General features: G+C 48.0%; 1 protein-coding gene across 1 annotated transcript in view; it reads left to right on the plus strand.

Moving 5' to 3' along the window:
* LAD1 (ladinin 1) overlaps positions 1-27,004 on the plus strand; it is a 225,579-nt gene that overhangs the window by 9,646 nt on the left and 188,929 nt on the right. The gene's annotated exons all lie outside the window — the stretch shown is intronic.

Here is a 27,004-nt window from a genome sequence, read left to right on the forward strand (position 1 = left end):
TCTTCTGCATTCTTCAAGTTCCCGGTGGAAGCTTCTTGCTGTGGAGGCACCACCTCATAAGCACTGCGGAACCTGGTGACGTGGTCTCTCCCTAGGGAATCAGCTATGTGGACCACGGTAGCACACATCCTGAAGACAGATATCTCCCTGATGAAAGGACCTTCATGGTCCAAAATACATTGGCTAATATCACGAGCCTTCATATTGATGAAGACAAGGATGCTGTTTTCTTAAAGGCTGTTACAAGAACTTTTGGGTCATGAGTCTTTTATCTCATAAGTAGTTAAACAGTACCTATGATCTCGCTGATGAGGTATTTTTTAAATTTTTTTATGTCATATATCAATTGCCAATGATATGATATGTTAGGTTATTTATAACGCGCTTAATACCTAGAGGTTTCTAAGCAAGGACCCAGGGTTTGACCCTGTGTTGCTCTGTGTTGTCTTGGTTCCAAGGCGAGCACGTTGCCGCTGAGATATCCTCCCGGGACCTATGATCTCGCTGATGAGGTAATTATACTACCTGGCAACACCCAATACTCTGTCAGGTCTGTTTATACTTTGGCTGTATGTTTCCACATAGTGTGTGTGGCTAACTAGTGTGCACCAAATATCGGTTCACAAGTACGGTATTTTGGGTACACTTGGGGGTGCCCACTCCCTCATATTTATACTATCACGGCCAGCCACTGAATACAAATGCTGTCCCTTTGCATTGAACAATACGCTCCTCATCGGTACTCATCCACATTTACTCTGTAACCTCCCCTCGGAAGACCATAGACTACTCACATATTAACTTTATGAGCTCTTCTTCCCCTCAAGCTTTTCCACCTCACTCTCATGGAGGGGCAGGCTAGAGATTCTCTCAACCTTCACTCTGAATCTAAATGGAGCTAGCATGTGTAATCTCTTACAGTCTAGTCACAATGTGGGCCAGCCAGGAGGAGGCCCTTGTAATATTCTGGGGAAGTTGGACGAGGGATCAACGGTCCATTCATACGGAAAAGGTACACCCCACCATTACCACCTAAAATTCTATACACCCCCGCTGCATGAGTAAGTCCACTATGGTACGTTAAAAGCCCTTGAGGTGTAGGCGATTGAAAGTTCTGTGGCAACATCATTTTGACAAAGCACCCCATCCAATCTCTTGCAGGCTGAACCTAAATACAAGTCTGATGGACTGTCTGCGTGGGAGGAGTGGGCAGTGCGGGACCATTGGCAGTGAACTCGTTCAGCTGCCTCAAATGCTCCTTGGTTTTAATTGGAGTAGGGCGGGTGCCTGCAAACCTTGGGTCTCCAGATATTTTCGATCACAACTCCCATCAGCCCTAGTCATTATAGCCAATACCGAGGACTGTTGGAGTCATGGTCTAAAACATCTGGAGACACACAGGTTGCAGACACCCTGAGTAGACACACTATTTGGCACCATTAGTAGCTACTTCTGGGGCCTTACCAGCAACACTAGACATCCAGTAAGTTGCATCATTCTCAGCAATGCCTGGGAATTACAGGTGTTCTCACATCTTGGTTGATATGATATGATATGATATTTTATTTGTGCGCGCTCATACACAAGTGTTCCAGAGCGCGACGAGGCAAGGGAGGCGAACAAGGGAGGACAAAACAGCGATCTTACTAGGCCCAGTGACATTGAGAACACGAAAGTGCAGGGGAGAGGAAAGGGGGAAAGTGCAAGGGGAGGGGAGGAGTGGAAAGGGCTGGGCAAGGGATAAAACAACAACTGGTAGTGCAGCCAGCATGGTGGCAAGTGCAAGGTTAAAGCACAACCAAGGGGTGTCTAATAAGCAGGTAAGAGGACTGTAGGGTTGCAGATACAGGCCCAAGTGCAAGGATTCCAGGAGGCAGTATTGCAGGTGGGTGGCTGGGTGGGCAGGGACCTTGGCCAAAAATCAGAGGGTTTCCAGGTGCCCGGTGCCGAAGCAGAACAGAGCTGTGGAGAGGAAGTGCAAAGGCAGAAGCAAAGAGGAAGGTCTTGAGGTGCTTCCAGAACCGAAGATGGTTCTCCTTTAAGTTTCAGAGAGGCAGGGAGGCTGTTCCAGAGGTAGGCCCCAGACAAGGAAAGAGATCTAACCCCAACTCATTGCTTGGAGAAGCGACTGACCCTGAGGGATTTGGAGGTTAGAGACGGGCACTTCAAACCTCTTGGTTCTCCTTGGGCTGCACACCTTGAAGTGTGATACCCACGCCAGGTATACAATTCCCTGATACAATGACTGGCAAGATTCTCCCTTGACGGTCAGCCCCTTGTCTTGCGATAGGTTCAGCACCTGTTTGAACCTCGAGTAATGGTGATCGTGAAAGACCAGCAGATCGACCTCAAACTCTTAACTAGCCGGTTCCTAAAGTGGTTCAACAGCGTGTGCCAGCGCTGAAACAGTGTGCTTGTGGGGGTCCCAGCTGGGGCACTAGTCCTGAAAAAGCAGAAGATGATAGAGGTTCGGTTAGTTAGCAGTGCCAACGCGTTGAGAGCCATTCCAGTACTGCATTTGTAGAGAATGATGAGGGGGTTAGTTAGGTTGACATAGAATGGGAGATGTGACATTACCGGCCACAATCGAGTTTGTTGTTTAATGTTGAAAACATTTACTTTTATAAAGTGTCAGTCATAGCATGGACCAACGGATGAAAAAATCCCAGAAATATTAAGACCTACCATCTGCAGGCTACTTACACACGCTCGTCCATCTGGCCATAACCTCACTGAGCTATCTTTCTCGTAGATCCATTTGTTGATACCGAAGCCAGAAAATACCAAATCATGTCTTTCTTTTCGCACATGTTCACGCAATTATATGCGGGAGAGACACGGGCAGCACCCTTTAGTCCCCAGACAATATGCAATGCCGTAACCCAGCTCGATGTACATAATTCTGCAGAAATACAAGTTCTACGTTAAAATACCGGCAATAAAATAACAAGGCCTAAAAAACTAATTGTCGAATTTCGAAAATATTTTCTTTTTTTTAAAATGGGGCGATACCGACCCACCCGGCCCCACGACATGCCTCTTTTATACCCCAACCCAAAACCCCATCTATTTAATGTTTACAAAGGTGCAAAGTAATCGAAAATGCGACTAACTTGGCGCCTGCATATAAAGCAAAGAACTGAAATAAAAGATTTTTTTTTTTTTGTGCTTGATTTGGGATGCAAATTCCAGATGGCGGGGGCGGGTGTGGAGTGGGGGGTTACAACTCCATGAAAATAATATGTATCTGGAGCAGGCTTTGAGAAACGCAAGGGACTTTTGTAGGAGTACTTACTGGCTTTTCAACCAAGCGGCAAGTGCCTGAACAGACGATTTAGGGTTTGTATTACACAATACACCTTTCATGAAAAGTGGATTTTTTTTTTAAAGTTCTATTAAATATAATGAATCAGTAAGCAAAGCCGTCATCTGACATTGAAACATGCAAGTGAAAGAAAGCATGTTCAATGCCGGTCCTAAACCTGCAGAACCTGTACACCAGGGAGGTCGCACAGGCTGTTGCATTCCCAGCTTCAGAGCCGCCCATGAACCCCACAGATCTGAAATTCCCATACCAGCGAAATATTTTAGGGGTTTAATCTGAATGCGGCAAGAATCTTAGTGCAACATTCAGGACCCAGCCTCCTCCATAGGAACAGAAGATGCGGTGCCATGCTGAGCATCGAGCCCACCTCTCAAAAACAGAACAATTAACACTCAAACATTTGTCTCCAGTGCTGGAAATGGAAAACGATTACGGTGGGACTTCCCCCTTTACTCCTTTGTACAGGTGGGTGTGGGTGGCGCTGAGGGAAGGAGCCCCAGTCCGGCAGCACCAAGGGAATCCTGCTGATTTGCATAAAAGCAAAGAGCATTTTGGGAACATATGAATGGCTGCATTTTAAATTTGAAATATGTCTCTGATGGTGATTCAGCAGTGAACCATTGTAATCAAGTAATGCAAACTGGACTCTCTGCTCTTCTCATGTGTCTCAATACTCACCCTAACAGAAAAATGTCTGTACATCCCAAGATATATATTCCGATTTGGACAGCTTTCCTAATGCATGTGGGATTGGTTAGTTGTGCATTCTTACAAATACCAAACCCAACTACCTTGGAATCATGAGATGGGTTGTTGCAAGTTACCAGCCTCCAGGATAATGGCAGCTACAGGCAGGGGGAGGCGGCAGCGCTAACCAGAATATACGTTTTCATTGAGGGAGAGAATAATATTTATGTTTAGAAGTTATGACAATGGCTAGGGCACACCAGCAAAGAGAGAGAGTGCTGTAGGATATCACTTCTGGGAAGTGGGAAACTCTTTTGTCATAACCTCTACATGGTCTTTTATATTTCTTACATCTTGTAAAGTCTGATGGGTGTGGATGTACATTTTAACTCCATTGCAAGAACAAACCACTTTTTCCAACTTGGTTCATAGCAATGAGGTGTTAATTCATAGCCTTAGTAAGCAGGGCTCTGTTTTGGACTACAACTCCCATCAGCCTTAACCATTATAGTCAATCTTCAGAGAGCATTAGAGTTATAACATAACATAACTGGAGAGCTCACGAGTTTCAGACCTCTGCAATAAGGTGTCCAGGTTTTCCAACCAAAATACATGGCGACCAGGAGAAAAAAATAATATGTGTTATTTGGGAGGGCCCACAGACATAGAAGTAGACTACACAGAGACTCTGTGCAGACACTCCAGCCACGAATGGCAAAGACCAATTTATTCATTTCATGGAGTTAAGGAAACATGTATATTTGTGGAGGGACTATTGCAGCTGATTTTATTGATTATTTTTTCCATATCAAAATAAGAAGCCGAAACACGCTGGGTTCCATAGGCAGAAATCCGAGGCTGCTCACGCAGGTTAAAATCACCCTGTTGTTAAGTCCTGACATCAAATTTACACCCTCTTCCATTCTGGCGGGGATGTCCAAAGCTATGGTGTCTAATCTGGAAAATATCACAATATCCTGGCCTCTGAGAAACGCAGAATGCTAGGTCCTCGGTTAAAAACAAACCATGGTCTTCCCCTGACCGGCAAAAGACCAAATCAAACATGCTCAAACTTTTCTACGCTTAGAAATGTAACCCAGTGCCTTGTCATCTCGAGATATACAAAGACACTGCCAGAGGATGTAAATCTGCTATTCAGGACACAAAAAAGTATTTCTTTAATAACAGGATCTTGAACGCAAATTCTGAGACAAAAGAACTTTTTAAAATCCTCAAAGAGCAGGAATCTACCAGCTCACCTGACTCAGGTTCAGTAGTCAACGACACGGCATGGTGTCAGAGCATACAGGATGCCATGTCTAAGAAACGTCAGGACATTAAGGCCAACATACTAATCAAGAAAGATGACGCACTTCTGAACGCAAGTAACATGTGCTCAGAAAGCTTCAAAAAATTCCCCTCCATTCCTCAATTTAATTTTTCACCTATCTCCCTGGAGGAACTGGCAGAGGTCGTGGCCCACCTCAAAACCACAAGCTGCAAAGGTGATTCATGTTATGCAGTCATCATTAAGACCTGCCCTCCGACCCTTCTAGCAGCAATCAGCAAATTTGTGAATACCTCGCTTATGGAGGGCTTCGTGCCAGAAGACCTCAAACAATCTTGGGTGCCTCCACTATTGAAAAAAACGACTCTTCCCAAGGGAGTTCCCCTTAATTACAGACCCATTACAAATGCAGCATTCCTATTAAAGATCCTGGACCGCGTAGCATACAGGCAAGTGGCCCAAAAGCTCAATAACTTCCATGTCCTAAACAGCCAGCTATCAGGATTTAGGGCAGGTCACAGTACCTAGACAGCCCTTTTAGAGCTTAAATCTCGGCTTTATGTGCGTATGAATAAGGGACTCCCCTCAATGCTCTTGTTACTGGATCTTACAGCCGCTTTCGACCTGGTAGAACATCCACTACTTGTCTCCAGGCTCGAGGAGGTGGCAAATTTCACCCCAGCCGTCTCTTGCTGGGTCTCGTTTCTGAGCAACAGAAAAAGTAGAGCCTGCTCTCAGTTGGCAGAGGCTGCTACAATACTGATAGAATATGGTGTTCCACAGGGTGCGAATATCTTCCCCTGTCTATATAATATTTTCACGGCTCCTTTCTTCGTAATGCTGGATCGGGAAGGGATAAGTTTCACCAACTTTGCAGACGACACTCAGTGCGTCATCCCCCTGGCTGGCTGTCACAAATCTGATGAAGAATGTCTGAACAAAGTCTATACCAACATTGACAACTGGATGTACTGGCACTCAACAGGTCCAAGACCAAACTCCTCTTTGTGAGCACACCGCCCACATTAATTAAGAAGAGCCTGGACTATGAGGCCTTCCAACTTGGCTATGTGAAGATCATGCCACTGAAGAAAGTCAAGTGATTAGGAGTTATCTTCGAACTGAATCTTTCAATGAAGGCCCAAGTCGGGACTCTGGTCTTGAGTGCTGATTATTATTTTAAATTGTTGGCCCACCTACGCCCCCTTATGACCCAGGCCAATGCTGAGATTCTGGCAAGAGCCATTGTGGGCGCCAAACTGGATTATTGTTGTAATTTACTAAAAGGCCTCAGCAAAGCAGAATCTTATAGACTCCAGGTCATACAAAATGGTGTTGTGATGTCGTGAAGGGCTTATCCAAACGCAATCACGTTACTGAGGCCAGAAGAGCCTTGCACTGGCTGCCGGTGGAGGCGCAAATCCGTTTCCGCCTCCTCACTATCACATTTCAGTGCATATTGGGCATCATGCCAGGCTATCTTAAGGAACTAGTTGTGAATAAAGGTGCCAGCAGAGCTCTTAGATCCAATAATAAAAATCTATTAGTCATTCCAAGATGTAAATCGAGGAAGTCAGAAAAGGGGGCTTTCTAAGGGGCAGCCCCTTCGGCCTAGAACACGCTACCCCTCAATCTAACACTCCAGATTAAGCTTGAGCCTTTTAAGAAAAAACTGAAGACCTGGCTGTTTGCCTAATTCGCCCCTACGAGCCTCGCTGCGGATCTCCCTTTGTATTCTCTGACTCAGGTTCATGTTTGTTTCTCTTTATGTATGTCAACACCCTTATGCCCATTGGTACATTGCTGCGCTATACCAAGTAATTAAAGTAAAGTTGAATTATTTTAGTCTTTGGATGGGATTTGGGGGAGGGTCTTACTTGCACTTACGTGCAGTTATTATTTTAGTAAAAGGCACAAAAAGCAGTCAGTTCGCACAAGCAAGTTGGATAACCTAAAACTCCACTGATAATACACCCTGCTCTATTCAACATCAGAAAAAGCACTGAGTGTTAGTGGGAATGTGACACTCAATGCTGGAGGGAAAAAAGCTTAGAAAGCAAATAAAACAGGAAATTAGAATTTACTTTACCCCCATTTGTGACTCCAGCCACCGCAAATCCAATGATTCTTAGTTTGGTAAATCCACCGGAATACCAGCAAACGGAATTACCTATACCACCACTATGGTCAAGGGGTATGGTAATACCTCCAGATTGCTAGGGGTGCTTTGGCGGTGTAAATCCCAATTTTTCTTTTTTATTTTTTTTATTTGGTTGGTTGATAAAATCAACCTTTCAAATTGTATCACAAAGTAATTTCACATATATACTGTATCATATATTAATCAAACAAATCAAAAGTAATATAAAATTAGTAAAACTTTTCAAACATCAAATCTTAACAAGCCCAAAACCGACAAATCAAATAAAATCAATAAAAGGAACTCCTGGAGATCTTTGCGATTTCACAGATTCACTTAAGATATATTTTTTTAGACAATTGCGCAGGATCTTCCAGAGAGATCTAAATACTGTATTATGGCCACTCTACCTGCTAATTTTGAGCTGCAGAATAGCCATTTCCACACGTCATTCAGTTCCATTGTACAGTATTTGACTAATACATTTTTAAATAAAAATCTTGCATTGATCATTTAGTTTTGGGAACAATACTAAAGTTTCTTTTTGTGATTCTTTCTTGCAAAAGCAACAGATATTATGCTCTTTTGGAATCAGCTTTCTTCTAGCCATCACATCTAAAGTGGGCCAAAGGTTTAATCGAAAGCGTAGATATTTGTTGCGTATCTGTGAGAATGGACATTTTATTAGGTAATCAGCCATTTTATGATATTGTTTATGGCCAAATAATCTAGAATCAAAATCCCAATTTCATGGAGTCCTTAGGGTTCATGCTCCAACGTAACAAATAGCCAAATGTTGGGTCTTGCCCTACATGAATGCAGCAAGGAAGCGCAATGTGGCCATCTCATGTTGCACCTTTGTTGGAGGCCATGGAGATGCCCAATATGGCAGGATTATTGAATGCATGTACTGTTACAAAAGGTGTAGTCTAGTGCTAGAGGTTTCAGGAATGATCTGCCCTTTCTTGGAACTTGTTTGCAACAGTCAGCACCATGTTGATCTCTAGAATGTGCTGCTGAAAGAGACAGGTTGGACATTCACATGCTGATCATTTAAAAAGATTTGATGAACATCCCAGGTTATCTTTCTTTCGATGAAGACATAGTGAATCCTGCCTACAGACCCAACAGTGATATGACTCCTTGTGAGAGATTGTCTGGAAGGGCCTCGGACAAGCTGCGTGCTCTTTGCAGTTATGGATGAAGTATTGTAAAATGGGTACCAGTCTCCAGTATGATTCTTTTTCATACCCCATTGTACGATTTCTAGATGTCCCAAGCTTGCAGAATGCCGGACACCTTTCCTTCTACGAAAGGGCTATAGTTTGGACAGAGGGAAAATCAAACGATCTAACTGCTGGAGTATGAGAGGTTTAAAATACTTGACGTTGGCTCTCAAGATGGTTTGTACTACAACTTCCAAAAGCTTTTGTCAGCATAGTCAATGGTGAGGGTTTATGGGAGTTGTAGTATAAAACATCTGGCGAGTCACAAGTTTAAACATGGTATTGAAGACTTCCTTTGAATTTAGTGGCGTCAGATTTTGGTTTATCTTTTCAATCGGTGCTGACCAAATGCCTAGTAGGGAAAATAGGTGTTATTTCTCCCCAACTATGTGCTGCTTATTACATACAAACATCTATTTGTTGACCTCTTTTGAAGTGTTCAGCAATCTAGGGGCATTTCTGGTCTTTTGAGTTCTTGTGTTTTAAACTGTGATCCATTATTTTAACAATATTGTGAACTTTGAGTGGGATTATGGATATAGGAAACCATAACTTTATTTTTAATCATTGAAGCCTACGATCATGAAACATACACTGACTGAACATGCAAGTTCAGTGTTATTTGCGGATATTCTTTCTTTACTTGGGGAAACAATTTTTCTTATTTCATTCCTATAGGCCTATCCAGAAGCATTCCTGCTTCATTCTGTATTCTTCATTAGCACCCTGGGATGTGCCGTCAACTAATGAGAACGCTTGGAACGTTGGCTGTATTCACTAAGGAAAGCCTGTGTTCTGAGCATTTTCATTGGTGTCGGGAGCTTTCCTTCCCTTCCCCGCTCTTCTTTATGATATGATATGATATGGCATTTGTAACGCGCCTATACACAAGTGTTTCAAGGCGCGACGAGGCAGGGGGGGAAAAAGGGGAGACAGACAACGATCCTACCACGCCAGGTGTCATCCAGATTGCGCAATAGCTCCCTACACAGATGCTAATGGTGTATTATTTTCTGGTGTTAGGCACTGCACTGTCGTCCGGGGAGTCCGTCTTCAATGTTTATGATGTCAGTCATCAACATTGAGAACAGACTTCCTGGATGAGATTCTCATGTGTGGGTTCTTGACGTGGGATAATGTTGAGTTTCTTTCTTCTAAAAGGTAACAACATGGGTGCTAATGGCGATATTACACAAGGTGGCGGAACAACCCTGTCTGCAAAGAAACTGCTGCCCACATTAAGGGACCCTTGTTTCACTTGGGCCCTTAACATTGGCGTGAGCCATTACCGACATGTCGGCCCAGCAACTCGTATAATATAGCCTCCTTAGCACATTCAAGGGGGCCACGAGCCGCTCAGAAGGCTCTGAACATGGGCTGTACTGTATGCTACAAGCCCGTGTTCGAAGCCGCCTGAGTCACCTGGGCAACCTTCCCTTCCCCGATCCATCCACCCACTCACCTTAGCACTCATGTAGTTTCCTACACGGGTGCTAATGGGGTCTTTTTTCAAAATCAATGAAAGAAGAAAATTACCTTTCCTGCGCAGCGCCGGGCCACCCAGTGCTGCGGTTTCTCAGTCCGTTTTCATGTTGATGACATTACAGTCATCAATATTGAAAACAGAATGCAGCTTTTGTAGCACTGTGCAGCCCGGCCGGTGCCACACAGGAAAGGTATGTTTCTTTTTTTTATTTGAAAACAAAAACATTATCACCCATGTATGAAACTACACAGGTTCTAATGGTAATATGCCCATCGGTGGCGGGCCGACCCTTTTGGTAACAGCATTGCCACCCTCGTTAACTTGGTGAGCCGTTACAAGCTGTTGGTTCGGGGCTGAATAGAAGGTCTTGTTATAGAACTTAAAATCTCATGTCCAAGTTACATCCAACCTGCTCCTAGGTACTGGGACCCTGGAACCTCCTGCGAGTAGGCTCAAGAGCAGCAGCAGCAGCAGGGGGGGTGATAGGCGATTCTCCGAGTGCCAATGTAATCACTCTGGGTAATAGAAGACGCACACATTTGGGGAGGCAATAGAAATACTGCTGCCTTTACAAACACAGTCTAATTGCAACACTCATCAGGCCTCCATAAACATGCATGTGCATTGTTAGAGTTTTAAATAAACCCCGCATGAAGCAGGTTTCACAATCAGAGTTGCAGGTTGTTTTCAAAGTGTGATTAGTCTAAATACGGCAATTTAAAGGAATCCGTAGTCTTTCCACAGTGTCTGCTTATTTGATTGGCAGGTGATGCGGTTCCTTTCCTTTTTAGTTTGCGGTATTAGGTAGGTGGGAGGATTGGCATATGTGGAGGGGCACACAGCCTGTGGGTGTTGTTTGGTCATGCGCCCCACCCGTGGACTTCCCATGGCCATGCTAATCCCAATGGCCATTCTCAACCAGTTCCTGCCCCTCCCTGCCCAAAACACCTCTTCCTGGCAACTCTTTGAGATAGCTTTAATCAGTCATTACAATCAAACGTTGCACTGGAGGTTCCTGCCAGTGTTTTTTCAAAGCAGTCTTATGACTTAATTGCAGTTGTGAAGCCATACTGGTGTAATAAAAATTTCTTATTAGGTCATCCTTCAGCCCTCTGAATTTATAAGCACCCTGCATGTCCGTCACTGAAGTCCTTTAAAAACAAGCATTGGCAAAGCCAACAGTTTTGGTTTGTGTATAAGTATTAGGCATTGGCCAGGCACTGCTGTTAGATGCCCAGGTAGTTGCACCATTTAGCACCTGCTCCCATCAATAGTCAGTTAATACCACTACGGGAGTGCCTGACAAGTGCCTTTCCCATGCCCACGCAAAGGCCTAAACTGTTGTCATTAAAGGATGTTGTAGCTGTTTGCAACTCTGTTTACCTTAGACTTTGGGACAATACTTGAGGAAACAAATCCCATAGGCACAACGCCCTAAATCCTGCATCCCCTTGCTTCCTTGATCTCCCCTCAGGAAAGTGTGCAAGACATCCCGGGACAGAGAAATGCAAGAATCAAGAATCAATGTTGCCACCACCAATTTGATATTCGGCATCAACCCCAATACAATAAGCACACTCTTAAAGGGATAAAATAATAATAATTTGCAATTTATATAGCGCTGTAGCCAAAGAGCTGTACAAAGAACCTACTGACGCACATTTATCATCCCAACCTAAGTTGGTACTCATTTATCAACCTCGGAAGAGCGAACGGCTGAGTTGACCTTGCCGGGATTCAAACTTGTGACCTGCAGATCACACATAGATGGCAGCATTGAGGGCTCAACCCGCTTACCAGCATGGCACCCCATTGAAAGCCATCGCAGGCCTAGGCCGTGGTGTTGTGCGGTGCGGGTACGCAGGAGACGCTTCCTGAAACACAGAGAACGCAATGCAACTTTATACGCTCCCAGGCCTTTAAGAACCAAGGATCGCACCCTCTTTGGCAAGGTCCTCGCAGGACAAGGCCACGTTGTTGTGTGACGCAAGTATGCAGGAGAAGCTCTCTGATGACACATGCATGAAAGGCAACTTTCCACACTCCAGACCCTTCAAGAACCGGGGTTCAGACCCTCTGCCGCAAAGCCCTCGCAGGACAAGGCTATATTGTTGTGCGACACAGGTTTTTGGCGGCGATGGGGTAGTAGTGCAGATTGCGAACGCAGATGATTTCTGCCTCCATCTGCGTCTGTTAGGTAAGAGGGTGCAGGGAGGTAGAGTAGCATTGCTGTACTCCACACAACTCCCTGACCTTGTGCATCTATCCCATTCCCTCCTGCCCCTCAAAAATCCCCCTCGCAACAGTCCCCGCTTCCCTTGCCTGCTCGTCCTCCCCTTCTCCCTTCCCCAAATGCTCTCCCTAGCAAATTAATTAGGCCCCGCTTCCCGCCACTTGGGCATCCGTCCCTTCTCCCTTTCCCCGCTTGCGTTCCTTCGCAACTTAGGCTGTCTTGCACTCCACATGCATCCCCACGCAACTGTCCCCCGTGTCCTTGCACGCCATTTGTTATCCCTTTGCAACTTAGTCCCAGCTCCCCCATCTTTCTCACCACGTGCATCCCCATGCAACTTGTCCCACGCAACTTGTCCCCGCTCCCGACACAAGCGCATTCCTCTCTGTGTTGCTCCCCATGTAACTTGTCCCCACTCTACCGGCCTTACTCATTCTGCTCTGCGATACTCCCCACGCAACGCAGGCCTGCTTCCCTCCTCTCCTTCCTCTTCAGGCTCCTCTCTGCTATGACCAGTGTATTGTTCCCTGCTTGTGTCTCTGCATTCCACACCGTATCGTACTTTGACTACTGTATTGTCATCTCTTGTGTGCTTGCATTTTTCTCTTACTTTCAGGTCTCCCTGGATTACTAGTTTATGCGTATTTTGTTTTGTAGTGTGACCATTGTATTCTATACTTGTCTGCAACTTGTGCATTTCTCTTCTTCCCCTCCAGGTCCGATAGGATTACCAGTTTTGCGTATTCTGTATTGCTTTTCATACTCACGCCTTGAGGGTTATTGTACAATTGTTGCTTGCACTGTTTTCTCCACTCACTCCTCTAGAACCCCCAAGGTTCCTGTGTTCTTGTTCTGTTGTGTACTTACTTGTTGACCCCTCAATTGTATGTGACCCCTCTTGTGTCTCTCTCCTTGTTTGCCCCTAGCTTGTGGCCCCCCGCCCCCTACTGCCTGGGATGACCCTCTGCACCCTCTATGGTGCTCTCTGATTCCCTATCATCTCTAACTGCTATTCTATAGACTATCCTACCCCTCTCACTAAGTCTGTTAGGAAGAAGCTCAAATGGGACATCCTGGTCTCCAACCCAGGCCACCCTATCACTGATACCTACACCAATGCATCCTCCAGACAGATCCTCACTGACCTCCTCTTTGTTGCTCCATTTCCAGGCCTATGGACCCTTCATATGGTCTCTGATCTCTCTCCTTTTTCCTTCTCTCCCAATAATGGTGGCACCCAGTGGGAGGCCCTCCTGTCCCCCTTCCACTTCCAAGACCATACTTAATGTCTACTTAAATGGCACTGTCTTGGTCCAGGGCCCTCAGGCCAAACACCTCCTTTTCGATTGACACTTCCTGCATCTTACCAGCTTCCTTCCTTCTCCTCCTACTTCTACCTACTCCTCTCTGGCTCCTCCACCACCTTCCTCATCTGCCACCTCTCTGACAGCCTCCTCTGCTTCTCTGGCTGATCTGCCACCTCCTTCCTCCGCCACCTCTGTGGCACCCTCCACTGCTTCTCTGGTCGCTCTGCCTTCTCCTTCCTTTGCCACCTCACCAGCACCCTCTTCTTCCTCTCTGACTACCGGCCATGTACTCCTTCTTCCTCTGCCCATTCTCAGGCACCTCTAACCCTTCCGCAGGGCATACCTCAGGCCTGTATCCCTCCATGGAAAGCTTGCAAAAGCAGCAATCTGCTCCTCGCCACTAGTCTTAACTCTTGCTCCTCTGTCAAACACTCCTCGAACATCTGCCATCTCCCCGAAGAGCTTGATTTGGATGTACGTGATCTCACCGAGGTCTGGTTCACGGGCAGCTTTGTCATGAGTTTTGTCACTCTCCTTCCTGATGGCTACAAGATCCTTTCCAAACCCAGAACCAACCATCCTGGAGGAAGAGTAGCCCTGAACTTCCCCAAGTGGATCCCTGCTTCCGTCAATCCTACACAGGCCTACTCCTCCTTTGAATGCCTGGTCTGCAGGCTCTCTATCTCCGGGCCACTCTCTCACTGTGGCCACCATCTACAGGCCGCCTGGCCAGGTCACCCTCTTCCTCTCCGAGTGGGCTGACCTCTCCTCCTCCCTCCTTGCCTCTACCGCTCAACTTTGGTATCCGTTAATATTATCCCCACACAAATTGTCGCCATCCATAAAGTAGCCGGGAAAAGGATGTGGTGACATTATGTATGGTGACCATTTGTGAGTGGAATGGGGCTGCACCCCACCAGCCTTGGGGGAGGAAAACCAAATTTAAAACAGGGGTTGTGGGGTGTCTCCCGACAGCTCACAATGATAATGTTCCCGCAAACCACTGCCTTTTTTCAGTGTCTTTATTGCCACACAGCCTTTTTGCAGGGACATTATGACATGGCGCCTCAACTCCTCCTCCTCCTCTGAAACATCAACATCCACTTGGATACTTCTCGCCCTTCCTCTGGGCTCTTTCTTAACTTCAGTAACTCTCTCTCTCTCTCTCTCTCTCTCTCTCTCTCTCTCTCTCTCTCTCTCTTTATCTCTCTCTCTCCCTCTCTCTGTCTCTTTCTCTCTCTCTCTCTCTCTCGCTCTCTGTCTCTTTCTCTCTCTCCCTCTCTATCTCTCTCTCTCTCTCTCTCTCTCTCTTTCTGTCTCTCTCTCTCTCTCTCTATTCTTCCCTCTTCCTCTACCTCCTCTTCCTCTCCCTCTACCATTCCAGGCCCCTCTCTGGCCATATCTCCATTTCCTTTCTCCTCCTTCTCCCTGTTCACTCCCAACGATATGATATGATGTGGCATTTATACCGAGCCTGTACACAAGTGTTACAGGCGTGACAAGACAAGTAGGGGGACACAAAGGGAGGACAAAATAATGATATTACTAGGACTTGTGTCATTCGGATCACGCAAGTGCGGGGAAGTGGGAAGGAGAGAAGTGCCAGGGGTAGGGGGAAGTGCAGTTAACTCACAAGTGCAGCCAGCGGGAGGCTCATAAGTTCAGAGAGAAGGGACTCTAGGGTTGCTGATACAGACCCTAAAGTGCTGGTGAGCCACCCCCTCCTTCTCTCCTCACATCTCTGACATCTCTAAAAAGTCACACTATCGGCTGCACCTCCTCAGAGGTTTTCTTCCTTTCCTCACCTTGGCCCAGAAGCTTACTATCTCCAGTGCTCTGGTTCTCTCTAGGCTGGACTACTGCAACTGCCTGTTTCTAAATCTGCCTGCCTCTACTCTTCGCCCTGTATAACTAATCCAGAACAGGACTGCAAGACTTGTTATTGGCCTCAAGCCAATGGATTGTATCTCTCCATCCCTTGAATCTCTCCACTGGCTCCCTGTGCTGCAAGGTTCAAGTTCAAGACCCTCTGAATCATCGACAAGGCTTTCTGGGGCCAGGGACCACACTACATCCAACTTTCTCTTCCTAAGCATCTTCCTTCTCGAGGTCTCCGCTTATCGACCTCCAATTCTCTGAGGGTCAGATGCTTCTCCAGGCAGAGGGTGGGAGGTAGATCTCTGTCCTCTGCTGGGGACTCCCTCTGGAACAGCCTACCTGCCTCTCTCAAACTTCAGCAGGACCACTTGAGGTTCCGGAAACAACTCAAGACCCTCCTTTTCGGTTCCGCTTTTTCTCTTCCATACTAATGCCCCTGTCTGCTGTGCAAACTAGTTACCTGGCCACCCACTGAACATAAGGGACCAGGCGCCTGCACAACCAGTTGCCCTTGCTCTGCCTCCGGGCCTCCCAATCACTTAGGGACTGTATTTGCAACCCTACAATCCTCTGACAATCCTGCACATATGTGCCACCTCCCTGGCAGCACTTATACTTTCCATTGCACTCTCCCATCCTCCCCCCACCCACTGGCACTTCTTCCTTCCCCTCCACCCCCCCCACACAATCTGAATGACACAAGGCCTAGTAAGATCGTTGTTTTGTCCTCCTTCCTTGTCTTGTTGCGCCTAGAAAACACTTGTGTAAAGGCGCGTTATAAATGATTTATCATATCATACTCAGCTGGTGGCACCCAAGGCAGCTTTGCGTAGTGTCTTTGTTGTTGTACCCACCGGAAAGTGGGTTCCTAAATCACCCCTAGTTCACCACTGCGTTTGCAAGATTGTTGGCACCAAAGTGTATCAAGTAAGAAGTTGAAGACTTCCCTTTTTGTCCCAAAACAACAAGGCAATGAGTAGAATGCAGGTGTGTGTGTGTAGGTGGGGGGTGGGGGAGATTCATGGCTTTTCATCTTGAAAAAGTACAATCAAAAGACAGCCCTGGTGAGGCCAGAGTATTCCAGATGAGGAATTGCGTTCTGAATCTGCGCGTAAGAAATCATTCCTCGTGTGTATACCTCGTCTCCGAAATTAATTTATTAATGAACAACTATAGAACACAATTTCTTCAATCCCGTCTTGATTTAATGTGGCTCTTTGTGAAGATGTTACTTTGATCATCACATATTGGATCTCTAAGACAATGGCCCTCATTACGACCCAGGCGGTAAGTAATCGAAATTACCGCCATGGCGTAATGAGCGTTAACGCCATGGTCCGATGGCGATAAGAGCGCCATATTACGACCCATCGCGCACGAGCATTATGCCATGGCGGTAATGTAAACTGCGCCATGGCATTAATGCCCCCAAAACGGCACCTACCGGCATCGTATGCCGCGCAAGGTGCACCACCGCCACCCCGCCCACCGTTCATAGCGGTGACCGTAGTTAGCGGTCACCGCAATTAGCGGTGACCGTAGATAAGCGGAACCGGAAGTAGCGTCACGGCGGCGGAACGGGAAAGAGCACGGCGGCCATCTTTAAAAACACAATCCATTGCCATCCTCCGCAACCACTGGACATCCGAGCCTGGGACCCGGCAAATACCATCATCAACCTTCTTCCTGCAAGAAAATGCCTAAAGTGGTCAAGAAAGCCTGTGACCGCCAGCGGCAAGACCGCTTCACCAGAGAGGAGCTCACCATGCTTGCGGAGACCCTCCAGGAGAACGCCGCAGTGGTATTCTCCAACCAAATGACCAGACCGGCCATAGCCAAGAAGAAGGCCATATGGGCACTGGTAGCTCAGTGGGTTAGTGCCGTGGGAACAACACCCCGCAATGTGAGACAGTGCCGCAAGCGGTGGGACGATCTCCGGCTCAGAGTCAGGAGCATACTATCGGCAAACAGAAACCTGGCCACGGCAACCGGGGGAGGATCGGAGTCCCCTATCAAATTGCAGCCATGGGAGGAAATCTGTGCCTCCACCATCGGAATGGAGAGCATAGAAGGAGTAGGAGGAATGGAGAGAGGAGCCCCGACATCAGGTGATGCAGGTAGGTGGCTCAAATCAAGCCATGCAAAATTCACCAAAGTCCATTCATGTGAAGTACAATGTTGCCCCATAGTGTAAATGCAACACATCAGCAGGAGACTGCCCACAGATACATCCGATCTCCACCCTGTACACATGCAGTATGCACACCCTAACTGCAGGCACCCACATACCTCCATGCTACTTCCACACAAAAGGGAGACAACCTGTTTTCCCCTGCCTCAAATGTGCCGCATGTACTAACTGATAAGATGTCAGTCGTCACAATGCCCGCCCAATGTCCACAGACCCATCAATAACACTTTCCCTCCTTTGCTCCACCACAGGCTCAAATTCCGACCTTGAGGATGAGGACACCACTGCCTCCACACCCACCAAGAGGGCCAGGACAACTGTGCCAACACCACAACCCTCCACCTCTGCCGTCCCGAGGAAAACCCCACAGCAGCCAAAATCCATGCCAGGAAAACAGGACAGGGCACTGACAGCCACCCCAGCAGGCAGCACAGAAGCAGCAGCAGCAGCAGACATTACCCAAATCGTGCCCACAGAAGGGACAGGCTCTGCTGCAAGCAGCACTATTGGGGAAACTGCTGCCATCGCAGCCTCCTCCGATAGCGAAGCAGGGATCATTGAGGAGTTTGATGTCGGAAGCCCCACTGCCCACCCTCATTCCCCCTACCTGTCCCTAAGCAGCCCGCATGCGGGTGCTACACAGGGGCAGTCAGAGGATGACGATTGGCCAGGCTCTCCATCCCCGCTGCAGGAGGTGAGCAGCCCAATGGGAATACCACTGCCATTAGCTATGGGCCAGAAAGAACAACTAAGCCTGGAGGAGATCGTCACCCGGCAGCAGCAACTATCCTCGCTCCTCAATGAGCATGTTGCAGAATGTGGGGGGTCAACGGCAGCAATGGAGAAATGTGCAGAGACAGTGAAGGCTGCTATAGAGTCCTCCACAAAGGACATCTGCGCAGAACTCGGCGCTGTGCGGCACGTCATCACTGAACTTGTGCAGACAATTCGGGACATGCGTCCAAATGAGCAGGCAGGAACCTCCTCGGCTGCCAGCTCGACACCAAGCAGCCCCATCCGCCGATCGGGGAGGAACCTGCGCAGCACAGGCAGGGGTGCCCCGGGGGCCAGGGGAGGGGGCTGCCAATAGTGGCCGGACAGTGGAGAAATCCTACATCAGACACTGCTGCACAGACTTACTCACACCTTTGTAGGGATTCCAGGGGGGAGGGTGGAGGGGGGAGTGGGTGTGTTGGGGAGTTCAGGGGGGAGGGGGGAGTGGGTGTGTTGGGGAGTTCAGGGGGGAGGGGGGAGTGGGTGTGTTGGGGAGTTCAGGGGGGAGGGGGAGAGGGTGTGTTGGGGAGTTCAGGGGGGAGGGGGGAGTGGGTGTGTTCAACAAAATCACTTTCACAATACACTTTTCATATTTGCACAAATCAGATGTGTGGACATTTCTCATTGCGTATGTGTGATTTATTGGTAAACAGTCCCCAGTGTCCATATAACAGACGCACACAGTGCCACAATCGTCATCTGCAGGTGACACCCCCCATTCGCGTGTGCTAGAATAATTGGTTGATCAGAGTACTACGCATTTCACGCCCCTCCTGTGCATCGCCGCCTCCACGAGGTGCTGCCGAATCCCCACCTTCATCATCCTCATCGACAGGTGGTTGCAGTTCAGCATCAGGGGGCAGGGGCACATTGCGTCTGACGCACATATTGTGGAGCATGACACATGCCATGACGATCTTTGCCATCTTCTCATGGCGGTACAGGAGTGCCCCACCAGACCTGCTGAGGCAGCGAAACTGTGCCTTCAATAGGCCAAAAGCCTGCTCAATCACCACACGGGTACGTGTATGTGCACGGTTGGAGTCCTCCTCGTGCTGGTTCTGTGGGTTCCGGACTGGTGTAAGGAGCCACCTCTTCAGGGGATAGCCTGCATCACCTGTATGTGGGCGAGAATGTATGTGTCAGTCATGACGTCTATTTCAAAACATGACGTGCCACCATGGCTTGCATCCAACTGTTACTTCGGACCTCTTTTGAATGCACTAATTGATTCACACTATGCGACCAGTATATGCTCATGGCTCCTATGGAATGTGGTGCATGCCATCAACCAATGTATGCAGGGGGGTCAAGTGCCTTGTGAATGTCCATCCACTGTGTTCGTTCATGCCGTTTGTTTTGGTGGCCTGGCACGTGTCCTGTGAGGTCAACGCTCACATCATTGCAACATTGCTGTCAGCATCATCATGACCCCAGTGAGCAATACTGATGTTGATAGGGACATTTTGTGGGCCTTGCTGTCTGTGTGATGGTGTGTTGATGTTTCTGTCCGTCATGTGCCTCATTCGTGCGCAGTTATGGGGACAGGCCTTTCAGTGGATGGTGTCTGGTGACGTGCATGTAGGTGCATTTCGTTGAGGTCAATGTGGTGTGAATTGGTACAATGCACTTGCAGATGGTTGTGTCAATGTTGGGGCACACCTTCATTCACGTGGTGGGGCTGCATACATCGGGCATTAGGTTTAGTGGTGTCAGCTGAGGTTTGTGCTGCTTTAGGGTATGATCTGGCTCCGTTGTCTCTGCTACTCACAGCCAGGTGGGGTATTCAGTAGGGGTGGGATGGCGGTTGGTGTTTCTATCATGCTGTTTGTGTATCATGTATACGATGGTGTTGATGGTGTCCCGGTCCAAACGGTACAGGGTGTGGATCTGCTCAGCGGTGAGGTTGAATGGACTGGCTCTGATGCGTGGGATTGTGGGCTGCCTGCGTGGTGCCACTGGCTGTGCTGGTGGGGCTTGCTGGCCCTGCCTTGCCCTCCTTCTCCTCCTGCGTCTCCTCTGTGCAGCCTATTGTTGTTGTTGTTGTAGTTGAAGTTGTAGCACTTGCATTGCTATCAGGTCCGTCAGCCCCAACATTGCTAGTCCTATTGGAATCATTGTGGAGTGTGACTGGGTCTGGGAAGGGGTTGGGTGTGCTCTTTTTGTACTTCCTGACTCTGTATTGCCTCCACCTGTGCTGATTCTGTGCGCCTGTGGCAGCTGGATTCACTGCACAAGGCCCTTTACGGTTGGTTCGCGATGGCGTAATTAGCACCATGGCGGTAAGGTACTTAACGGGCTGGGTGATGGCGTTAGGTGCATGTCCGCTTGGGTCGGCATTCGCGTACCTTTACGCCATGGCGCTAAGTACGGTGTGGGAGGTCGCGTGCGCGCGCCATTGGCGCAGTTAGCGGCAGCGTTAACTACGATGCCGCTAATGGCATCGTAGTTAACGGTCATGGGTCATGATCGGACCTAGCGGAAAACGATGGCGGTAACCATTTACCGCCATCGTTTTTCACTTAGCGCCAGGGTCGTAATGAGGGCCAATGTGTGCTATCGCACCCAGAACATTCCCCTCTGGACACATTCCCACTTAGTTTTTGGTCTCTTGAATTCTGTGAATTCCCAGGAAATATCAGGGTATGGGGCCACTTTCTTGGGGGAAAGGGAAAGAGGTAATTTAGCTTGGAGTAGCTAACCTTCTTGTATGGATGGTCCATTGAAAGTCTTGGGAGATTGTTGAAAATCTTTTGAGAGACAAACGATCTACGTTGAGGTTTCTCCACCTCTCCCACCCCTGCCCCCAACTCCTTCGTCCTAACGGAAGTCAAGTCGACAAACCAAATTTGGCTTCCTTACAGAAGTTACCATGAACCCTGGAAGGCGGTAATCCTTACTGCTGGGCGTTGGAATGGCGGCTGAGCAGCTTTATATATAGTAATCCCACTCTGCCCAGGTAGCAGGGTAAAGGGTAGAGCTGACCGTTTTACTGCCCGCCTGTCCGCTATTCTCGGGTTGGGGACAGGTGTTGCCCCAAATTCAGTGCAGTTCTTTTTGCCCTTCTCTGGTCATACACATTATCCTTGTAGAACCCCACACATGCAGCGTGTCTCCGGGCAAATCAAAAGCCAGAAACTTCACACAATATTAGACCCGCTCCCGCACACTGCAGCCTCCACCTGCTACTTCTGGGTTCACATAATTGATGATATGTTATGTTATGTTATGTTATTTTGCATTTATATAGCGCCTTATATACCATTGGTATGGTCTGAAGGCGCTGGTAGGTTGAACGCCCTCGGGAACCGAAGTTCGGGTCAGTAGAGAGAGAAGAGAGAGTCAAAAGTGCGTGTGTGCACCAGGTATGTGTGCAGCTGATGCGGAATTCAGGTGGTAGCTGCTTCTTAGCGGTAGGTGTGGTGGTTGAGAGATCAGGAGTATGTGTTCGCTCTGGCTGGCTTTATCCAGGACGAATGTGGCTGCGTTAGGCCTGAGGAGAACGCCTGGCTGGGGGGTGTGAAACCAGCAGTGTTTACTTAGAGTGTTGTGGAGTGAGCGGGAGATGTAGATATGAGAACAGTTATACCGAATGGTGTCATAGTATCTCTGTGTTCTAGTTGAGTGGTGATGTAAGGGAGAGAGTAGGCGTGAGGTGTGTTATGATAAGTACTCTTTCAAATGTTCACTGCATTCCAAAACATATTATGTATGTCACGCAGTTCCGAGCGGGCAGGTCCGTTCTATTCATTTTGTTCATTTCAGGCGTTCGGGATTGTACTACACATTCATGCTTGCTTGACCTATTCTTCTCCAGTGTGCCTCACGCATGCTCTCATGTGTTCCATAAGTGTGCACTCCTGTCTTTCTTGTGCATGCATTCCAGTCTACCCAGCGCATGAACTCCTGTCTGCCTACGCACTCATCCGCTTTGTATACTCAAACGCTTTCTATACACTCATCCGCCCTCTACATTCATCCGCACCCCACACTCATCCGCTCCCCGCACTCATCGGTACTCCACATTTCTCCGCTCTCGCACTCATCCGCTCCCCACACTCATCCGCTCCCCAACACTCATCCGCTCCCCAACACTCATCCGCTCTCCAACACTCATCCGCTCTCCACACTTGCTCTGTGCTTTCCACATTCAGTCGCTCTCCACGCTCCTCCGTTCTCCATGCTCCTCCGCTCTTCACACTCATCCGCACTCCACCCTCATCCGCTCTCCACACTCATCCCCTCTCCACACTCATCCCCTCTCCACACTCATCCCCTCTCCACACTCATCCCCTCTCCACGCTTATCTGCTTTCCACGTTTCCCACCCATCCGTTCTCCATACTCATCCGATTTCCACGCTCATCCACTCTCCATGCTCATCCGTTCTCGACGTTCATCCGCCCTCCTCGCTCGTCTTTTCAACATGCTCGTTCACTCTTACACTTTCGTCTGGTTAAACGTCGTCCGCTCCGCACATTCATCCGGTCCGCACATTCGTCCCGTCTACATACTCGTCCTGTCTATACATTCCTCCCGTTTACACAGTCATCCCATGCACACACTCGTCCCGTCTAGACACTCGTACAGTCTTGATACTCGATTACCCGGACCACCCACACATCGGCCAAGCATACTACTCGTTGGCCTGATAATATTACTTGTCTGTTCTGCGTGACTATCCGTTCCAGACACTCATCCGCACTGTGTATTTGTTCGCTCTACACATTCATCTGTTTCACAACTTTCATCCGCGCCACACATTCATCCACTTCACACACTCGTCCGCTCCACACATTCGTCCGTTCAGCACACTCGTCCGCTCCACACTATTCGTCCGCACCAAAAACGCTCATCCATTCCACACACAACTGACACTCGGCGCTGTGGTTAGGGTCTCTTCACAGCGCTACGAGGACTCTACTACTCCTAACACCTTCTGTAAATCGGAATGTTTTTTCCATATCTTTATTACACGGTGCTTAAACTCTTCAACTGACTCATTTTTGGGGTTATTTTTCGTCACTCCTTACATGTTTTTTTGTGTTTGTCTCTGCACAGGATTTGTGTTTTGCAGATAAAATACCACAGGAGTTCGTTGTTTCCAGATTAGGGACCACTGTTTGGTATCGTTGTTACTCACTTACTCTACTGACTTGACGGCTGCCAACTATACACAGCAGAGAATAGTATGAATTGTTAGGAGACAGGTTTTTCATTAGCACCCGAGGTGGGGGTGCGCAGCCAATCAGGTTCCATAGTTCGCTGGTTTATACGCCCGAGCTCAGCCTGCATTCCATGGAACCCAGTGGCTGCCTCCCCCGCAGCACTCCACTAGACACCGATACTGCCACTTTTATTTATTGTATCAATCCCAACCCACTCCTTCCAAACCCCACTTACGTGATTGTGGTAGCGGCACCGACTGCTGTCACCTCAGCACTTTCTCTGGATCTTGGTTTCCCACCGCCATGGTAATAGAAGACGGGCTCGTAGGGGGCCCCACTTTATACAAACATGCCAGCCATCTTGGCAACGTTTTATTCATTCATTGAAAGGGACACGCGCAGTATCTTGGTCAATGAATGAAAATACTTATTTTGTTAGCATCACGGGTTACCGCTTTGGTAACCTGGGGTGTGTGATGAATCAACTTCCGGGGCACCAGTGGTCCAGGGATGAATATCGTGTTTCTAAACCATCAATCAGCTGGACACCTCTCGTACACCAGAAGGAATCGAAACAGATTGAAACACAAGTAAATTATAAACCTCCTTGTCCAATTTTGGTAACGTGGACCGAACGGCAGGCTTATCTCCGCAAGGTCGTGGATCGTTGATTAGTTGCAACTCAGCAATAATACGATTATTACCCAATGATAAATGGGATTTTCCAAAGTCAAGGTTCTATAAAAATATCTACTTTATTATTATTACAACAGACGGAACACAGAGGACAGAAAGTTTCACGAAGGAAATTGATGCACTCTGGACACTGACAGAAGGGTGGTTGGTAAATCAATCGGTCTTAACTGTTCAAGGTTATTTGGTTTCAGCACCAGGGGAGCAAGGGGTTGTAAATGTCACTAGGGGCCTTCGGAGAAGGTCCAGGCGGACAGAACCATAATGTACCTGGTGCCTGAGATGATCTTGATGCTCGACAGCGTCAAGTCGGTTCCAGGACGCTTTGCAGAAGATGGGACACAGCTGCCGGTATCAAACGGCAAACAGTTTGGCAAGCGAGGCTGCACGGATAGCTCCAGGTTAGCTTACACAGTGACTCGGGGTCAAGAATGGCAGATCTGGAATGCTGGTCTAGGCGTCTCAGACAGCTTGAGTGACTGCAGTGTGACAACAGGCAGTGGTGTAGCCGGTTGCGGTTTAAGGGCTCGACTGCCTTGAAAATGTCCTTAAAAGTTGAACGCTGGTTGATGCTTGTGTGGCACTCCTCCTAGCTTCTTTACAGCGCTCATTGCATCCTTTCAAGACGGACATCCCAAAGCTAAGGAGAGTGCTTGCCGGTATCAGCTTGTCCTTTGTTCAGCGACTCTCTGGCACTTCCCACTTATGAAGCTTGCTGGCAGAACCCAGCGGGGCATACTGTGTGCTGGATGGGTACCAATTCTGGAGCTGCTGCATGGGTCCTCTGAGTCCGTTATCTCCCTCTGTTCCCTGGGAATTGTTTAGGGGAGGGATCTTCCTGCCCTTTTGGAAATCCTGGCATTTCTTCGCTTGTGGAAGATGTAAGACAGACTGTACCTTCAGCCAGGATTCAAATGAGCCGTTCTTCTTACTCCTTTGAAAGTCGTCAGATGATCTGCTAAGTGAGAGGCTCAGCCCTCTTTTAAAGCCAAATGGGCCTCAGTGATTGGTGCAGGCTAAGCCTACCTTAAGGAACCAATCCGGGGTCCCCACCAACAATATTCTGTTATTAGTGAAGTCAGGACCAGAGTGCTTTGCAATAGAAAAGGTAAGACAAGATCTACTCCTAAATCCCAGCAATCTTCCTGTGTTTTGCAGATCGAAGTGTCTCGCTGGTTAACTGAGCCGTCTGTGGCTCTTGATTAAAGCGCAGGTCTGAAGTTTGTGGTGAGAACATATTTCCGTCTCGCTCATATCACATACTTTATCCCTCTGGAAGGGAATTTGCCTACTGTAAACAGTCGTCCCAGACATGACATACACTGGCCTTCATACAGAGGGGTGGGAGCTATCTTCAAGGTGACACTTTGCATATCAAACAGGTGTTATCTTTCCTGCCCATTGTTAGGTTCTGTGACCAGGCCTAATTACAGGCTTTCTTCAATTAACTCTCATCAGTATGCGCCGCCACCACACAGAACTTAGACAATAGAACAGCGCAGATCTATGGAGCCTTTGATATTTAATTAGGCTGGCCATGGCAGGAGGAAGGTTTTGCCCTTCTCCTCTGGATGTTTTCGTGCACCCCTCGCTGCCACCTGTCAAATAAATGTCACAGGGAAGACTGCGCTTGCAGGCTGTGTCCCCCAGAGTACACTGGACTATGTGTTAGTTGTGTGGCGAGCATTAGAAAATGGGTGCAGATTAGCCCCAAACATTTTAGGAGGTTGATCTCCCATCATTCCATTTCCTTAAATATCATCAAAAAAAGCCCAGGTGAGGGCACACTCCCTGTGCAGATGGTCGAATCCCTCACATGCCCCAAAGCCTCAACATGTGAACCACCACCCTACTGAGGGTTTGGTTCATCATCAAGTGGAAATCACCGGCTGAGGCCCCCTGCATTCCCATGCTGGGACCCTAGCTTGTGCCGGATGTCCATATCTAATCCCTGTAGGTCTGTGGACCAACACAAACTTAGGGTTCTCCCCTTGCAGGGTCATAAACCAACAAAGAGGCCTGTGGTCTGTCTGGATCATGAAGTGAGACTCGAAGATGTAGGGTTTCATCTTCTTTACTTCCCACACAACTGCATACACCTCTTCTTCTATGACAGCCCAGTTCCTTTCCCTTTTTGTCAACCGCCTGCTAATGTAGGCAACATATTGCTCTACCCATTCAGATTTCAGCTGCGCTAACACTGCTGCAACCCCAATATCAGAGGCGTCTGTCTGGATAATGAATTCCCGACCATAATCTGGCGCTTTCAGAACTGGGGCCCTGCACACTGCATCCTTCAAATCCTGAAAGTAGGTTTGACAGGCGGGGGTGCAATTTACCTTCTTTTACATCTTCTTGGAAGTTATATCATTCAGGGGCATGGCAATGGTCTCATGCCCTCTGATGAACAACCAGTAGTACCCAGTGAGACCAAGAAAGGCTCTCACCTGTGTCTGTGTGGTGGGGATGTCCCAATCTTCATAGCCTGTACCTTTGCTTCGAAAGGTTGTTTCTTACCTCAAACGACGAGCTGGCCTAGGTAAATTATAGTACCCTACACTGTCTGGCACATCGTGGTCTTGATATTCAGACCTGCATTCTGCAGCGCC

Source organism: Ambystoma mexicanum, chromosome 13, assembly GCF_040938575.1.
Source record: "Ambystoma mexicanum isolate Mex_15411 chromosome 13, UKY_AmexF1_1, whole genome shotgun sequence".
In the NCBI taxonomy this organism is placed as follows: domain Eukaryota; kingdom Metazoa; phylum Chordata; class Amphibia; order Caudata; family Ambystomatidae; genus Ambystoma; species Ambystoma mexicanum.